Source organism: Bactrocera oleae, chromosome 6 (genome assembly GCF_042242935.1).
Source record: "Bactrocera oleae isolate idBacOlea1 chromosome 6, idBacOlea1, whole genome shotgun sequence".
Lineage (NCBI taxonomy): Eukaryota > Metazoa > Arthropoda > Insecta > Diptera > Tephritidae > Bactrocera > Bactrocera oleae.
Window position 1 is genome coordinate 54,234,348 of NC_091540.1, and position 18,147 is coordinate 54,252,494.

At 35.3% G+C, this 18,147-nt stretch overlaps 1 protein-coding gene across 3 annotated transcripts in view; it reads right to left on the reverse strand.

The window, feature by feature from the left end:
- dally (division abnormally delayed protein) overlaps nucleotides 1-18,147 on the reverse strand; it is a 643,966-nt gene that overhangs the window by 213,465 nt on the left and 412,354 nt on the right. The gene's annotated exons all lie outside the window — the stretch shown is intronic.

Consider the following 18,147-nt stretch of genomic DNA (forward strand, 5'->3'; position numbering starts at 1 on the left):
TCGAGCAAAATGCTTGTAAAAATGAGTTTTGTTGGCTAATACAGTGATGGCGAAGAGAAAATAGTGATATTTAAGTAATAGTAGAGAAGAAGCGATAAAATTCTATTAATTAAATGATTAAATTATGTATCTAATGAAAAAAAATTAAAAAAAAAAAATCAGAAAAAAATAGGAAAATTTCTATAACTATTTGCATAGAACCGATCGATAAAGTTTTGTTGAAATGGTTACATCCGTTAACTTATGCCACTCTTCAAATATTCATTCCTCCCATGTAACAGTATTTTTCAAATCCATTCCACTTGCGATGACACTTTAACACCTCATACAAGGGCACACGTAATCTGAAATTTAAAGAAAAAAATTATTGTTTTTAATATTACGATGAGTTATACCTGTATTATGATCACTATAAAGTTTTTTCAAGTTCTGTAAATAATACTTGTAGTTCTCTATACAATGACCTACCTTGATTTGATCAAAAATCGAATTAGGCAAAAAACGACCAAAATTATTAGGAAAATTTAACTTTTTATTAAAACACCATAAATTTGTCAACTTTTAATTATATTTTTTGTTTGTTTTGACGGTAATTAATTGTTCGGACAATGGTAGATATTTTTACCACAGAGAAGGCCGAAATCCGAACAGCAATGGAGGACCTTTTTAATTTATATATTTTTCTTTGTACTGTAAATTCTTAAAATATTTAAAAGTTTTAAAACATTTGAGAAAGTCGCTGATTTTTAATTCTGACAAAATGCCTCATTTAAGCTGTCACTCTAGGTGTACCCCTTAATTAAGTGGGATAAATGATATATGTATCAGTCCCTTATAAGAACATATTCAAAAAGAGGACGATTTTAACTATTTAAATTTATGATCACAGGCGTTTCTGTTTCTCATATGATATCATTTTGAATCCCATAAATTTCATAGTTGAAATATTGGTATTAAAATTTTTTTATTTAAATCGACCCAAAACTTCTAGGCCCAATATTTTTCCTTCTTTAGAGGGCAAAAAGCGCAGAAAAATGTTGCAAGACCCTTACTATAAAAAATAGTCTTATTTGTGTCATACTTATAAATACTTTCCCGTTCACGAGACACATAGCCGTCGCTTATATTTTCTTTAGCCATTACACAACCAATTTTCTAGAGATATCCTCAGTTCCTTAGATGAAATTTCTTTTCATCCACTCGTTTACCTTATTTCCATTGTAAATAATTCTTGAATGTGTGCTTAGTTATAATACTTCCATCCTTAGGACTCGAACTAACTGTAAAGATTCATAAATGTTCAAGTCTGAGGTCCATATTCGATTTAATATACTAAAACGGCTCAGTATTTATGAGTCACTGCAAAAGCTTAAGGGCTAAAGAGCAAGCTTTAATTCGTATAAACCTATTACAATAATTTCTCAGAAGGATACCTTTTATTATGTTCCTTAAGATTCATCACTGATCAGCTAGGCTTATTTTTTACTTCTGCTCTGAACTAATTTCCATTAAAGCCATATATTCTTATTAAAATATTATAAATAAATACACTTTCGTACTTTAAAATATATTTACAACTGCACGTAATCATAAAAATTTCCTGGAAGAAAAACCTATCCCAGCGCTAATATACTCATTCGTAACAAGGAAATTCCATTTAATCCTCTCAAGGCTCATCTAAAGTATGGCATTGTAAGATTGCATCGGTATTACTACTTTAGCTTACAAATGAGTCGCGCAACCGCAGGCTTTAAAATGCAGCTCCATATATTCACACTTCACTTTAATGTCCATCTCACTTTCCCACATTCATTCTCGATTTCTTTCGAGCCGTCTTTGGCAGTGTACATAGATTAGTGAGTAACCGCAGAGCCATGCATAGTTCCTGGCGAGTATTCTTTGCTTCAAATATTGAGTCGAGATCGAAAGTAGCCGAAGGGCAAGCATTAACAAAAAGAAGAGCAAAGCACCGAACACGGTGAACAAAGCTGAGATTGAAATGAGTTTATGGCTGGCAGGAGGAAATTTCAAAACGTAGATTTGAAATTAAAAAGCTGTCACATCATTAAGATAAAGCTATAATTTATAATATGAAACCCTTTTAACACGTTTTTGTTCTTTCGTTTTGTTTTTGCTGTTGTTGTGACGGCACTAAACTTTTTCACAAAAACGAAAAAAGCGTAAAAGAAAAATATATATATATAAATTCATACACAAAGTTTTGCCCTAAGCTGTTTTTCGATTTGTTCTGACAAATTTAAGCCAAAATGGTTGTGAATAGTTTAACACTAAAAGGACTTTTGAATAATCAAATTTTTAATCGCTGAATTCGGATTACTCGTAGGTATGGTATCTTATTGGACATGTCTATAAGATTATTAGCGGAAGTTCCATATTACGAAACCGCTGTAACAAAAAGATCTTATCCCGTTCGACCATGAAAGGCTTGGAGAAGATGTCAGAAATCAAGAATAAAAAATGGAGACACCATCTATTTTATTATTGACATGGAGCGGAGCGATTTTTTTATCCCATGTAAAGTGTACTCCAAGCTTTAAACGCGTTTTTCTCAGCATGGTGTTTTCAAAGTCGGTGATCAAGCTTCTTAAATATATTTCTTAGTAATTAATCGAAGATTTTTCTCTCCGATAAATATTTTTGTATTTATAAAAAATATAAAGCCGAAATTTCGGTGAAAAATCGATAATTTTTTGAGATACCGCCAATTTGTCAAAAAAATTTATTTTGCTTATTCCTTCGATTAATTACTAGATTTAACATTACTTAACAAAATCTGTTTGGTCTTTTAATTTCAGATGATCCAGTTCAGAGATATAGTGGTCACCGCAAAACGTGTTTTTTGAGAGGAGCTCCCGGAGATCAGCTGTAGCTCTTTTCCAAATAAATATTTTTACTAGGACTAAATCTTAAACTATAGTTAAAAGATACCATAATATAATATTATATGTGTATAAATTTTAAGATCGATAAATCTAAAAGTTTTCTCAGAAACACTTCTGGAAAATTCAAATTTTTTCGGCCTTTTGACTGTATATAACCCCATAGCCATTGACTTCTAGAACCTAGAGACAAGCCTTTCGTCTTGGTTGAACGTAAGCTATAGCGGAGTTATATGCGAGGTTTTTGGTGTCATACTAATAAGTAAAGACTCAACCAGACGACTTTACGGATTGAGAGTCGGACTGAATTGCTTGAAGTGCTTATTCAAGACTTAAGCACGAAACCGATTTGAACTTCATATTTCTACAATCGTCTTCATGATTAAGCGGGATATTCCCATCAGTTGAAATATCTCATAGATACGGAGACATAGCGTTTGGTTATATAAAGAAGGGTATGGTATTTACTTTTCTAAGGTCAGTGAGGTGTTGAGCTTCTTAAAACCATAGCAAAAGATTGACTGCTACTTCCAAGGTGTTTCCGAGATATTTAAATGATAGCATGAGAAATCAGTCTCAAATTATTATTTCCTTTGTCTCTTACAAACTAAATATGGTCTCTACATCTGAAGCTACAAACATATGAATTCACATCAGATTATTTAAATGTATTCTCTCAGTTCAAAATAAAAGAAGGAAGACCAAAAGGGTTCAAGAACAGCAGAAGAATGATGAAAAAATGCTGCGAGATTCGTGTTTCATCTTTGCATTGTTCTTGTGCCGCACTCCTGTTTCGAACTTATTTCGTCGTTTTTAACACCAAGAGCGCGCTTCGCATTACCACCAAATGAATCGCAAATAGCGCTGTATATGGACTCTCGTATATGAAGCCAACAATACCCGCATACAGAAAACATCATGTGCACACAGATCTGACCCCGGTGTGCTAAGCAGCGCCTCTCCTGCTCACCTGAAAGGTATACCACATGCACGTGTGTGTGTATATATCTTCGTGGTTGTGTGTATTCGTAATGTTTTCTGGTCTAACAGGTTCCAGTTTGGCTGCCACACATTGGGCTGCAGATTCTCAGCGCGCAGACATTCCAGACTCAACTCTGCTGAAGAAGCACAGAAGAACAAGAAGGTGAGGTGAAGGCTGCTAGCGGCAAAGGACGCGTCGCATTCGCTGTCAGCGTAGGCAGTTTCATTTTATTTGCATTGCATTTTTGTATATATCGGTGTTTTTTATTTTCTCGTTGCGCTTAAGTTTCTTCATTTCCTCTTTATGGCCATTTCGCTTTGTAGTTGACTAACTATTGGCTGCCAGAGTGGCTGCTCGCTGTCTTTTTCATTGAAATTGGAGAAGTTCTTGCCAGGTTAGGCGTGCGGAGGTTCGAGGTATGAGAATGGGGTGGTGGCAGGTGGCGGTAAGGAGGTTTCGCATACTTTTCGCTTGCACCAAACCGTGTGTTTGTTGTTTTTAGTTTGCCTTTGTGTGTTTGCATGTGTGTGAGTTTGTTTGAGTGCATGTGCTTGTGCTTATGCTGTTGGAATGTGTGAAATTAACGCTTCATTTGCAAGTTCAACCAAAGCATGCAGCAAATGTGAAATTGAAGCTTTTATTTAACAGATTATTTTTCGTGATTTTATCGCGTACTTTCATATTATGTAATTTGGTTTGCTTGTGGTGCATTGGTAATATTGCTCTTCCGCTAGGATGCAGTTACAATACCGAATCTTTCTTTCACTATACATGCGTATCCTGGCCAAGATGAGTAACTCTGAGCTCGCTGCAGTACGAACCTATATGGAGCTTCTTTTCATATGGAGGTTCATTGACTACAAAAAGAGAGATACAAATATCTTTCCGATATTCTCACCTTACCTGCTTATTGCAATTTAAACTCATTAGAGTCTATTTAACATAAGGATTCTTTCGTTACATAAATTGAGTTCTCACTTGGTTGGATTATAAGTATACACGCTGGCACTGTCATCACATTAAACAACCGCACCTTTGATTTAGCCTTCACTATTTTTGGAATAAGGGAGACGAGGAGGCATTGTGATGACTGATGACAAAGCTTGAGAGAGCTAGGGCACTTTTAATTCCAACGGTATTTTTGACAGTCATAACTTCCCTGCAATTCCAACTACTTGGGTCTCAGAGTTAATACCATCTCAGAGTCTGTCATCGAAAGACACGCATGCTAGACTGAAGAATCAAGCTTCCGAAGAATCAAGTTCGATACTGAGTTGTTGGAGTAAATGAGATTAGACGTCGCTTCTGTTTTAAATAAAATCTACAAATAATTCGTAAGAATGCTGAATGCTGTTTTTTGGGAGTTTTTAAACGAAATAATTTATGCGGGCTTAGTACGAAAATATTCATGTATTCTCAGAGTTAAAAAATATAGTAAGGTTGATCCGATGCCGAAAAGGGATGGTCAGTTACGAGTAACTTAGTGCCTCTTTTTTCATCAAGGACTTTTGCGTTAATCCCCCTAGTTGGATCATTTAATTTCTACATCCGTCGACGCTTAGACGATGGTACATTTCATTGGAGGAGCTTGAGGGCCCTTGTTATTATACACAGATGTTTTATTCATACATCTTGGTTGCAATACGCTATTAATTGGATCCGAAGTTGGATTTGTAGATATTATATTTACAGTTAAGTACCTGTTGTATTCTTTATAAACAGGATATATCGCAGTCCTCACTTAAATCGGTCAGAAATAGTTGAAGTACGGATCGATCTTTTACTGTTCTGAACGATTCATCCAAACAACGTATGGACAGATGAATTTGAATTTACAGCTAATGAAATTTTATTCATTCTTGCAGTGGAGCATTGTATAAAATATGAAACCTGTATACTTATAGTTTCATCTTTATTTTTGAAGACATCTGAAAGTTAATGAGTATTTGTCAAATGATCAGACTAATGAGTTTTTGATAAGATCAGTTTTATTTGGTCAGGATAGAACCGATAATTCGTGAAGATGAAGTGAAAAGTGATGGACAAGCTGAGAAGATGTTCGGCGTTAGTTACATAGTCCACATTTCTTTACATTTTACTGGATGGTATCTTTTCTTTTTTAAAGTTAACTTCGGGATAAAGACTATTCAAACGAAATTAACCAAAGTATCTCTACCGAAACTCGCGCGCTTATAATTATATACATTATATATTGTATAGTACATAAGTTTTCCCTCAGCTCAGTTTTTATAGACTTATTGATTTTCCAACGAATATACTCATCAAATACCTTGCATACATACACATATGTTCAGTCATTGCTGCCAAGTCATTATCGAATTGCCCCAGAATAATCGCTTGACCGCCTCTGAAATGGAAAACGAAAAACAAAAAACAACGATTGGCATTATCCAACGCAAAAACTTATCTATTCGATTAACCGACCAACCATGATGCATCCATCATCTCGTCTGCACCAAACATCATCAACAAACAGTTGTATGAAGCAATACAACACGCCACATTGCCTACAGATGAGTCCGGTGCAAACGAAAGCAGAATCGGCAGATCGCAAAAATCAGTTATTTCATCAGACCGTAGTGTACAATCAACTCATCACTCCCTCCACCCTTTCACCGGGCGACAGACTGAACACAAATCCGCGTGAATTGCAAACAATTGCACTTTTGATGTGGGCTCTCGGACACTTGTGCTTTGGTACGTGTATGTCAGAGATAGAGGAGATGATGTTTTCATGCTTGAATCAGCATCGATGTCAATATATGGAATGGAAGTACTAAGCTTAAACCCCTTCAGCTGGTTATGAAGCTCATTCAGCACTCGCACAGGCTATGCTCGACGTTAAGGCCAGGGTTCCACTGGTAAGAACACGGTGGGAAACTTACGAGTTCATAGGGAACCCACGCACTCAATGCGCTGAGAGTATTTGTAGTTGAGCGAACTTATCGCGTGTCCATCTGTTTGATATCCATTCTCCATTCCTACTCTTCAGCAACCTTTTTCAATTAAGTCTGCTTGTTTTTTCCTACACCTCCGTGTGTACATACATACATATATAACGTTATTGTCCGTTTGATTGTAACATGACGAGTTGCGTGCTCCTGGCCATAACAGCCGAGCAGTGGAGTGATTGATTTTCAATGAAATCGATTTCTCTTGTAATTTTTAAGATTTTATGGCTGCTACTACCCAATTTGGCTGATGATTCAGAAGAAAAGTGTGCGTGAAGAGAATTGGTCAAGTGTAAAAACGATTTGTGTGTGCTACTGTGTTTCCATGAAGACAGACTTAGACCACAAAACGGCTTTAGTTTTTTTAACGATCCATTAACGACCATAAGGCTAATTAACCTGTGGTCTGACTGCTATCTATACCATCTATGCCCTGTGGCCAAATTTATTAATTCTTATATTACAAATTTTAGCAAAATTTGCAGCTGAAGTTTCCACGAGCCTGCAGACTTATTTTGTTGGGTATATGATAGTATATGAACAATTTAAAGCAATTTTTACCAAATTTCAAAGTGTTTACGAAAATATACCTAATAGAGAGATATATGATAAAAGGTCAACAAGGAAGTTTATGAAACTACGGAAAGATCCAGACCAATTTTGACGAATTATACATTCAATATAAAGGCAATTGCGATGGCGATATTTCTCTGACAGTTATATTTATTATTTTCGAATATTAAGGTTATGTGGTTGCCATCTGTGTTACTCCATCTGCATTTCTTTAGAAGTTTCGGAGCTCCATATGTAAATTTAAAATTGTTGGTGGACCCAAGTTTGAACAGATGTTCTTCCAAATAGCGTCATCCCGTGGGGGTGTATCTAAAAGATTCTACCATTCGAGCTCCGAATATAGGATATTTAGATTCCTCCTATTTCTCTCACTGACTCTCAATTAACCTCTTACTTGTAGTTTATAACTTAAAATATTTAGTCCTTTGCTTTAGGCAGCAAGCTCTTTCCATAACTATTATTTTTAGGTTTAAATTTAAACTCATTTTGTCTCTAACAAAATAGTATTGAAGAGTTGAAAAATAAAGGTGATTCCGGTCACAAGCAGAACCATACTTTCATTATACAATATACATATATGGTATGTGTGGGCATACAAACTCTCCTTTGGGAAAAATATTCAGTCAGGCATTTCAAGGACACATTTACTTAGCAAACGCTTTGTGTGAAGACACCAACCGGATGCAGCAATTCACTTAACATTCTAACACAAACTTGAATTTCCTCATAACATTTCTAGAATGCCTAAAAAAATTTGCATATTCCACAGCCAGCATTTCCCAGAAATCACGTAAAAGCTTGTTGTCACATACCTGGCCACAAAGAGAGAGAAAAAGAACAAAAGCAAACGCGCTAAAACAAAATCATTGAAGCGCTTCGAGTTATAAATAATCACTTTGGGCGGCTTCCAAATGTAAAGCTTGGCAGCAAACGAAATGCCAACAAAAGCGAGAATTTTTAAAAGACGAAGAAGTACGACGAGATCCTAAAAGCCAAGAACGGAGTTGAAAACAGACACAAAAAGCGAAATTTAAATGAAAAGTGAAAAAAAGCAAAAATCTTAAACCTTACATGGCATTGCATTTAGTATTTACCAAAAAAAAATTGCAACAACAACAACATCGCAATAGTGGTAAAGTAAAATTCCACAACTTTGTTGCATGGCAACAGCTCGCCTAAGAACAACGTGCGACCGCAACAACATTGTGCTGCCCTTATATGAGACGCTTCCCTACCAACAGCATCCGTAGCGAGCGCTACGTATAGTACAAACGTATATAAGCAAATATATTAAAATAAAATAAAATATCGTAGCAGGCGCAATTCTGGCAGCGCGATGCAATGCGCGGCGTGTTGAGGTCCGTGGCGTTAACTTTATGCTTATTGCGCCAGTTACCATTGTGATGTGAAATTCAGTTATTGTTGTTGCTATTTATATTTTTATTATATATATGTTCAAATGTTCTTTGGGAGTCGCCTCTGCGTTGCAGTCGTTTGCCAGTAACTTTTCGCAAAACATCGCATTCGGAGGACACCTGAAGAAGAATTTTGCCTACACAGTCGCTCACTAGGAGACCGACCAAACTCGACCATACAGGACTTACAGTATGTGAGCTTAGGAGTAAGTGAGTACATAACTACACTCATATGCTTCGCTTTACTAAAACTGAGCTCGGTTAGAAGACCTACAGTCAAAGCAATAAAACCTCTACAGAGATGATATCACAAAATCAGAACAACTTAAGTTTTCGAAATATAAAATTATTTTCTGTTATCCCAGAGTAGTGGCGAATCGAAAACGGTTCTCGAAAATGGTAAGAACTTAATTTCTTAGATATTATTTTCAGCTAAGGTTAGAAATGTACGTGCATTAATTTGAGAGTTTTTTTGGATTTAACGAATCTTTAAAAATATATTTACTAAAAAATTACAAAAATTAAGCCAAAATTACCTGCTTTCATTATAAAACCTACTCCGATTGTTAATTTCAAACATATAAAAATTGGCTCATTGACAAAATATTATTTAAGAAGAAACGACAGTAGACTCACATTAATATGAAACTATTTTATTTAGGTACTCTATAGTATTATTTAAAGAAATAAATAAGTCTGTTGCATCCATAGGAATGTGCATCTTTGCCCTCGACCCCTGTCTTAAGCCTTCACATCCGCCTCCATCTCTAGATTTAAACTAGACTGCGGCTCGGATGAAAATAAGAATTAAATCAATTTAGTAAGGTACTGATTCTGATACTGAATTCTAATCAATCAATTAAAAATGCTAAACATGTAATTTAACATATAAATAACTGCTGAGCATGCTCTGAGCTTTTCATGTATGAAATCTTGACAGAAGCTTAAAACTTTGTTAGAAAGAAATACTTTCCAGAATAGTATTTCACCATATCTTCATGAAATTTGAGCTTTACTAAATTTTTTAACTATTTCAAGTCTGTAGGATTGGATAAGACGATTGTTACAGAAAAAACGGCTCCAACAAACGAAAACTGAAAAGCAAAGTTCTTTAAATTATTTTAGTATATGGTAACATTTATATCAAATTAGACATGCCTCGTGACGTGATCAGTGATGAATGACTAGAGTTGCCAGTATTTTTCGGAATATTTCTGCCAAGTCGAAAATCTAGCTAGACTAACTGAATTACGACTCTTACACTATTCTTTGAGCTGTTTCCAGTTTTAAAATTTGATCTTTGTTTATCGTTAAGCGCATTCCCTTCTTATTATGATTTAGTAAACTCAGGACTAAAGGCGTTATTTTTAGGACGAAGTCGTCAACCTAGACGCACAAATGCTAACCTCTTGGTTGTAGAAAATAAAAAGAGCAAGCAACTCACTGTTCATGTCTCTTTTGACGTTTGTAGATGAAGCTAGTACTTGCTTGGGAATATAGGTACTGTCATTTTAAGGAATTAAGGAAACACATTCAAAAAGATTTCAAGCTTCTAACGTTATATGGGGTGGGGAGCATTGAGACATTTATGCAAAGATCAACAGGGCTAATAAGCTTTCTTAATAAAGTCCAAATGTACGCAAAGCTCGAGAAGGCTTCAGACAAGCCGAAGAAGAAGAACTACCGTTAACTTTCGATGTTCAAAAACAAACAAAATTAATTTATACTAAAATATACTTGTATTTACAACATCATATCGTTCAATTCCGTGCCACAGTGCAATTTTATTTTTAGCATTTGCAAAAACCCAAATGTGGTTAGCCACCTTGAACCAACGAGTGCAGCACTTTCCTACAAAGGAACATTTTCGTCAGACGGACAATCGACAAGCAGACTAGCACCCAACATAACTGAAATATATGCACATCCGAACGCTCATTGCCACAAAGTTGCCGACAAGCCTATGACAGTTTCACATGCATATAATGTATGTGTGTGTGTGAGTCTGCTTTTTTTTATATTTTGGTTTGAGCACAGGGAATGCGTTCTTGTCCTTATCATTTTCATGATCTCAACTGAGCAATGCCATTCAGCTGCATTTGTTTTGCACTCGCTTCGATCTATTTGATGCCACCACATCCAACGGAGAACGGACACACCGATGCAAGGAATTTGCAATGCAATGCAAAATACGTTGAATGCGAATGAAATGGAACTGCTTCGATCACAGACCAATGGACGACAATGGACAATGGTTGGAATATATAGACGAAGAGCAACAACAACAATAAAAAAAAGCATCAAGGAAGCATTGCAATTGTGGCAATAAAGCGTTGCATATGCGAGTGACTGTGTACATATAGGCATATGTATGGATGTGGATATGTACTGGCGGCACAATGAATGGCGGAAAGTCGAATGAGCTGTGGAGGCTGGCAAGTCTCGAGGAATATGAGAACACTCTAATGTATGCATATATAGCTTTGTTGTTGTGGTCCTTATTATTTGGTTCTCGTTGTTGTTGCTGTTCTAGCTTGCTTCGTTGTTGTTGCTATTGGTTTTGAAGATTTTACTGATATTTTTGTTGTAGTTATTGTTGTTTTCGATCATGTTACTGATATTTTGCTGTAGTTGCTGTTGTGGTTGCACTTTGTATTGGCATTTTTTATGTTAACGTTGTTGTTGATGTTTTGGTGTTTTCTCTCTATGTTGCTGTTGAAGCATGTAGGATGGCAATCACAACTAAATCATGCCCCTCACTGTAAAACCTGCCATGATTATTGTTGTATTTTTTTTTTTTTGATTGGTATTATACCCACACACACATACATATAAAGATGTATACAATATATAACCACATGCTTTGAGGCATAGGTACTCGTCCACATGTGATCGTACAAGAAATTGCAATTATTTCTTATGGAAGTCACAAAGTTGCATTTGCAATCGAGCAGGCAAATTCATCATCAAAGGAATATGCAATTTGGCCTGGACCGCTGCAACTCGAAACCCCATTTTATTTCAATACATTTTCGCTGCGCCTGCATAGGTAGATACATGAATGTCTTTTACAGCAGCAGTGTTGCATTACAGCGAGTCATTCTTCTTTTTTCTCTTCTTCTTCTGCTTCCTCTTCTTCGTTTTGCACGATGCACTGAAAATATGCAGGTATGTGGGTTCAAAAGGTGCGTGCCGCATGTGGCGCAACTCTTGTTCCTCTTATGCTTCTTTCATTCGCCATTAGCTTCAGGGGCCCTGAGTACGTCGACATTGAAGGGTTTTTGCGTTTGTGAACTCCTTAGTGTTCTTTTGGGTAAATTAGCAGTGCGTGGTGAGTCATAGACTTTTGTCAGCTCTTTCGCGACATGTAATGCTTTGGGCTGAGCTACATGTAGCAAGTTATTGGTACCTGTTACAAAAGGGGTGGGAGCTACCTCCAACGGTAATCTCGAAAAAATGCTAGTACAAACAGAATTTCGTAATATAGCATTATCCTCGAATTTCTGAGAAGCTACTTTTTCAAATTGTGGGTTAAACTATATTTAATCCTCGAGCAGTCAACTCATCTAATAGGACGTCAAAATCGAATGAATTATAGAAGCTTTTTTTTACAAGAAAATCTAGTTGGAAACGCAATTTTGGCTATCAGCTGAGTCACTGAGGGGTGATACAGATATTTTGAGGCCGAAAACTATAGAAGGAATTTGGATGATCTTTGGTTTGTCGCGCTTTATATAAAACGTCACATGCCTGCTTTTCCCTCGACATTCCATAATCGTAAAAAGATGTAATAGATTTACTTTGAAAATACTTGTACACTTTGAAAGAAAGATCGGAAGTCCATCTTCATTTGTTTAGAAGTCCACTACTTGGTTTATTCACTGAGATCTTGTATACTGTGATGAATCCACTTTATTGAAGACTACGAAAGATCATCAAACTTTTCAGCAGTATTTTTGTTCGAACATTTTCATAAAATCCAATATAGCTACTTACCTGAGAAGCGTTAGGCCTCATTCGACGCTTACACTTTCATGCTTTGATCTATTATATATTTTGGTAAACTTTCTTGATTTCTACATAAATATATCTGAAACAACATTCATCAAGCCATATTGTAGTCAAGTCTCATTTCAGATTTAGATTAAATACCCTAAGTATATATAAATACCACAAGTATTAAGGAAAGAATCAAATCAGTCTAAAAAACTATATAGCTCAGTTTGATCAAAATTGTATATAAAATACAAATTATAATCAAAAATTATTTTTAAATCATGTAAAAGATGTTGTAAATTATTACTTTTTCTCAATCGAAGCTCACATCTTTACTATATGTTTGGTCGTGTTTTTCTCATAGTTTACAGTGTCCGCCTCGATGTGAAAATATCCATAGATATACCTCAAAGGGTCGAATTTAGATCCTTAGTACCAGCAATGCACAAATTTACCCCTACACTCTGGCCTTTTTACAAAATACAATATCGCTTTATCATATACTAGCAAATCATTCCATTTTTCATCCTACTTGGGGAAGATAACCGCATATAGACGATAAGATTGAACATGGAACTTTTAATATTATTTATATACAATTCCACACACGACCGGCTCGTATGGAGCCAACTGGGCGAGTGAGTCACGCTGCACTTTATTTCATGACATTGACTCCCTCCCGTGAATCAATGGCGCCTAAGTTTCATATTATTTTACCTAGCCTAGTGAGGTAGGCGCTCACTGCTCGACTTTTTACTAATACTTTCATTTTTAAATTCGCAATATCTTTAAAATTTTTATTTTTTTACACCTTGAATTACATAATTGGAGAGTAAGTAAATATCCCTTACTTTTTTTGAAAATATTATATAGTCTATATTGAACGAAGAGAATGCAGCTTCACAATGGTTAAAGAATCCGTTAAGTAGATTCGGAGCATATTCAATTCAAACAAACAATCAAATCCTTTCTGTTCATAATATTAGTATACTTGTAGATATGTTAATATGTATGTATGTGTTTGCATTAGTCAAATTAATGTTTTTTTCGTTGCTGTTGTATATTGATTTTCTAATACCGTGTTTTCCGAATTAAGGGCAAAGCATTATCTAAATTAGTCATTCGATAACAACTCGTAGTGTCCTTGGTTGAGTTTTTTGATTTACAGCTGTATTCGGCGCCATTTAGACTTGGTGCAAAGCATTGAGCGAAAAGAAAATTACTATCAAATATTATTATGTACATTCTATATATATACTTACAAATAAAATAAAGACCCGTACTCTCTTGGATGAATAGTTAGTAAGACAAACTCGTACCGAGGTAAAAAAAAGTGTTACTCACTAAAAATAAATTTTAACATATAGTTTTCGCTCCTTGTGCCATAAAACACTTCACTTATTGCCTCATATCACAATAAAAAAAGTGACTTATTTGTTTCGCCAAATGGATCAATCGACCAATTTATGATTTTAGTATATAAAAACAGCAATAAAGCTACCCTTAGCATGTGAAAAACGATACATTTCTCAGATACCCGCAAATTAAAAGATTGTTCAGTCTGACCATACTATATACGTATGTGTCTATGTATGCCATAAGTGGCATACAACCTTTTTGAGGCACTTACTTTTCGCGCTCCTCGTCGTTGGCGTATGTATAATAGTTTATGGAATGTATTCCAAAAGGAAAAGTAAATAAAAGTGAATAAAAAACAGGCATGAATACGCTGTAGGAAAATATAGTCATTGTTCCAAAAAAAATCTAGAGTATTTCAAGTGAAAAGAAATATTACTAAAGCTCTTAACGCACCCCTACCAAATATTTTGATTTTTTCACAGAATGTTTTCTTTAAACTCTTTCTTTTAATATATATGTTATATATAGATATAAACTATTTATTATCTCATCTTTATCTAATTTTATTATGGGTTTGATCGGAAATTGAATTTTTTTCAATAGTAATAAAACCTGAAATCTATCATACTCAAACCTGTTGGAGAAACTGAAATTAATAACTCTCAACTTATGAAATTATTTCTCAATGTGTTTTTAGGTTTTTTTCCTAAATCCAAGAACTGTAAAAACTGCAAGACTGTGTGACACATATGGAATATTCTGATAGTAGATAGCTTTCACTGATTTCATTAAAAAAAAAAAAAAATTTATGAGGTTATATCACACATCCCTTATTTCTTATTGGGCACCTACTCACATCTATTCGATATTTAGCCACTTTGTGCTCGCATATTGCGTTCATCATTTGCAGTTTCCTCTACTTCGTTTGCTTCCCATACTTACACGTCTACACATGCAGTCAATTCTTTTTTATTTATCTCTTATTCCAGTTTGGCTTTTTCGTTGATGTGGCGCGGAATGTGGTCCTGCAAGAATTCTATGACTCATTCATACAATTTATGTCGAATTTCATTTCATGACTTATTTTAAAGTTCGTGGCTAATTGGCACAGTCAGATTTGTTTGAATAGTTGGATTTCAGACAGCAATATTTAGTTGTACCCTTCACTGCAGAGTAAATAAATCTATCTCGATATAAATATGTCAAAAAATAATTTGAAATGATGATTCGATTTACTACTCGTTCATATAATTTGTTGTCATCAATGAATACCGATGAGAGTTGTCGATGAATTTGTGCGCAGAGTTTTTTGCCTAATACGAGTAAGTACTATACCTATTATTATGTTTAAAAAGCGTGAGGAATTAGTCTTATTCTTGGAAGGAAAAGTATTATAAATATCATTTATCCTAAGCTGAAAATATTGTATATCTCATTTGCCTAAACTTAGAAAATAAATATTACATATATATATAAATAATATTAAAATTTAGAAAATATATGTAGCATTCATAATATAGTTTTCATAATTAGATCTGATATTAGCAGGTTCTCCAATATAATATAGATTCTCCAATATATCAAAACGTAGTCTTACCTGCGTCATTTGGAAATTTGCGAGTAGCACACTTTTACTAACATTTTTTTTCATTAATTAAAACTGAAAAACGCATTTAATCTTCTCCTTCAGCCACTAGAGTTAGTCCAAGGCTGAAATAATTAGGAAAGTTAAACTCAAAACTTTGAAAGTCCAGAGCAAAGATAAACAATTTCACGCTGCGTCTGTGTACCACCAAATTGAAACGTTTCTTTCTTATCCTTATAGCCAAGGCTATCTTTTCTCTCGCAAAAAGGTAGATTAGTTGTTTTGAATTCTCGCGTATTGACTACGAATGATACCATTACATTTTTAGAGCACATTTGATTGCAAAATACAAAAGTCCATGCCGCCTTTAATGCAAGGAGGGAAAAACTTTGTCTGCTATTACTAAGAAAGTTTGACAGCTTTTCTTCTCTATTAATTCTAGTACTGACTGCTTAAATATTAGATCAAGTAAAAAATTCGTTCGGTTTTTCTAAGAGATGGCGTTATTGTCCCTAGTACTAGTGTTACGTGTCGCATCATGTCATGCTATACGGCGCTGAAAACGTGTCTATTCGCGCTAAAAGTTTGTCTTTGACAGTTTTTCGATTGATTGACTCAGTACGTTAAGAGCGCCCGTCAAAGATGGACACCAGCAAAGAGAAAATTCGCTATACCCCAGACGGTGGCCGAGACCGGATTGACGATCAGGAAGGTTTTGTTGTGTGTTTGGTGGGATTGGCAAGGAATCATCTACTACGAGCTGCACCCCTATGGCCAAACGCTCAATTCGGCTATCTACTGCCAACAACTGGACCGCTTGAAGGCAGCACTCATCCAGAAGGACCTGGCACCAAGTGATTAAGAACAAAACGGCGCATATTTGACTTAAATCGGACAAATGTACACAATGTTATCACCTTTTGAAAAATCAATAAAAAATAACTTTGGTGTAACGTTTGTTTTGTTTTTCTCCCTTTATGTGTCCTCTTCAGTTTGTTGCGATTGTACAGAAAAGTGGTTGCGATTTTCAACGGTTTAATAGGAAATTAATTTATTTGCTATCCTTTTCAGATCATGATTAAAGCACAAATATTTTCATTGAAGCTATATTTCGTAATAAACAATAATTGTCAATGTAAAACAAACTTGTTGTAAATCACAAATCAAATTTATAAATATTTACCTAGTTTTTACACTTTGTGGACTTGGACAGACCAATGAAAGACTCGATAAGATAACTGCAAACATAGTTGACGGCAAACGATTTAAATTGCCACATCACAAACTAGTTTCCAGTTCAATTGCAGTTGACAGCGGATTTGCATTACGGAAGTTGAAAATTTATGAAAAAAGAAATACATAATAATCTAAGTCAAGTTCAAATATTTTTCAATATGTGCAAATGAATGCCGAGAAGTGTAAGTGAGAAATTGAAGGTGTCTCCGAGTTCATTTGTCTAGCTTTTTCACTCATATACCCCAAATTTTATTTATTTTAATTTAGGGTGTGTCCACCTGTCAACAGTGAATTGGTTTTAGCATTCCTACTTTGGAGTATTTATGTTATATAAGCGTGTTTTCTCTCCATTTTAGGTATGTCTACTGTTTCATAAACGGCAATGTTTGGAGTGGTGCGATCTACTACTGTCCTCATGCTACTTATTTTGATACTTCTTCGCGCTATTGTTCACCACTTGTAGCACACAACAACGCAACGGGCTGCATTAGTTCCACACATCTGTTATACCTGGGGATCTACGAACCAAGTTTCGACGATGCCTACGGAATGGCGTAGCGATTTGTTTCCGATATGGAGGGGTTACAAAGCTGAGTAGTTATAAATAAATATCTAAAGTGAGTTTTTATTGAGGTTGGAAAATTTTTAAAGATTTTAGTTGGCAATGGTCTCTAAAGAAAAAAAGAATTGACTACTACAAATCTGTTGAGGTGGCTAATATCACTTTCGGCAATCTCTCCTGCTTCGCTGGAATGTTTCAGCCTCGGTCTTGCAAAAGCTCGACAAAAGATGCGACAGTGCCTTCTTTGCAACTTTGACCATTTGCTTACTCCAAAACCTTTATCCTCACCGCATGAGTATCAGTAAGACTGTGTGCAGAAATCCTTTTATTATGGCGAGATGAACTTTGCCAAGAACTAGTGATTTCACTCTGAACCAAAAGGATTTACCGATCGCACATCTGGTTACTAAGCAACATGTGTAAGCTCGCATGATGTCCATAGATTCAGTACCATAACGTGAAAAAGCTCAGTGCATCTTTTCTCTAGTGACTATATTGCACCAACATATCCCTAGCAAATATGTGCGCGGAGAAAAATTTTTCAGGACTGGGTTCCGCGACGCAGCG